This window comes from Corylus avellana, chromosome 5, assembly GCF_965113065.1.
Source record: "Corylus avellana chromosome 5, dhCorAvel1.hap1.2, whole genome shotgun sequence".
Classification (NCBI taxonomy): domain Eukaryota; kingdom Viridiplantae; phylum Streptophyta; class Magnoliopsida; order Fagales; family Betulaceae; genus Corylus; species Corylus avellana.
Genome location: NC_142494.1, coordinates 18,468,645 through 18,470,556, shown reverse-complemented (window position 1 = coordinate 18,470,556; position 1,912 = coordinate 18,468,645).

Genomic DNA, 1,912 nt, shown 5'->3' with positions numbered 1-1,912 from the left:
CCTCACTCGTGGTGGATTTGCTTCGAGGGGCCTTGGTCCAATTGGATTTTCTTGCATGTCTTCCATTTCAACTTCTTCTTCTCCTTCTTTGTCTCTAGGTCGTTGTCGAATTGTCCGCTCAATTTCAAGATCGAGGGGGAAAAACGGTTGAGGCTTGAGATCGACGACCTTACATGAACTTGGCAGTTTCAGCACTGCCTGGTCCAGATGGTCTCTGGAACTGCGCTCAATCGCAAGTTGGTGCGTTCGATCGTAATACGCTCGATCGCACTTGGCTGACGATTGATCGCAATCACAGAATGCCAATCCGCAACCTGTAACAGAAACAGAAAAGTGAAGGAAAAAATATTCTTTTTGATTTGATTTTTGCTAAGACTAAATTAAAATTGAAAATTAAACTATCAAAACTGAAGGAAGATAAATTTAAACAAAATTCGCCGCAATCCCCGGCAACGGCGTCAAAAACTTGTTGTGCAAAAATATACCTAAATTAATAAGTAAATTATTGTACGTTTTACCTGCGAGTGCAAGGTCAACATGGTAATATAGGGTGCAAGTACAGGATCATTCCCACGAGGATTGCTTTATTTATGTTTAAAAATAAATTCCTTATGTAGAAACAGAGAGTGATTGTTAAAGTGATAATGATAAAAAGGTAGGGCTTTGATATCCACCACTAATTATATCTAGCTAATATAACAATATGCCAATGCTTTGATCATGTTATGTATATTTAATGCTTGCCAACCTAAAGGTATGGGTGTTTACTCATTAGGCTATTGATTTTCCTAAGCACTGAATTAGGCATGGGTGTTTACTCTAATTCTTTTCTTTCTTAAAGGATTTAGCATGGGTGTCTACTAAGTTGTTCTTTAAGAAAGCATGAATCAGTGAAAATCGGCGAACACATGAGGCCTAGGGCATGGGTGTCTACTCCCGGTTCCCCATGTTGATTAACCCAAGAACCCGGTGTGGATTTCTTTTGTTACTAACATTAAACCCAGGACTCGATCATCCAAATTGATTTAATTAACTAGTCCATACCACATGCATATGTTGATCAGGCACACACATATGAGGAATTCATGAAAGCAGGAATTAACCAAGTTAAATAACATAACATAACCATCGCAAAGGCGCCAATATTGAAATATTAACCAAACATAACTAGGGCTTCAATCTAGCCCTACTAAGTAAATTAGCTACACATAGAATTTGTGTTAAACATCTTTGTAAAATAAAAGCAAGGAAAAGAATAAACCTGAGACTTGAACTTGAGAGCTCCTATCCTTCTCTTCCTCCGAGCCTCATATTCTAAAGGTTTAAGAGTCTATTTATAGGCTTTAGAAGTCCTTGGAAAAGTAGTAAAACCTAGGGTTTTCGCAGGTTTCAATCCTATTACAATTTGGAGTTGGAAAAACCCAATTATGGAAATAGGTACATTGTAGCCGCCACTTGGAATGCCTCCTGCGCATGGGTGCGCTCGATCGTAGCCTGTGTGCGCTCGATCGCAGCCCGTGTGCGCTCGATCGCACGTCTGCGATCGATGCCTCTTCTGCCTGTGCTCGATCGCTTCTGGCTTGGCTTGTGCAGCATCTCCTCTGGTATTGCGCTCGATCGTAGATACTCTGCGATTGATCGCAGTACCAGGGAACTCCAATTTTCCTGTGTTCTCTTTTTTAGCCTAAATCACCCAGTTTTTCTTTACTTTCTTCCAAAAGCCTGTAAAAACAACAAAAACACAAAAAGGAAGTAAAATGATCTAATTAACTAAAACCAAAGGATTAAAACATGTAAGATATGGGCTGAAAATATGAATATTTTTGCGCTTATCAATCCCTTCTTCTTCCTCTGGCAACAGCACCCCATTCTCCCTCTTTCCCTCACGGCTCTCTCTCTCACGTTCTCCTTC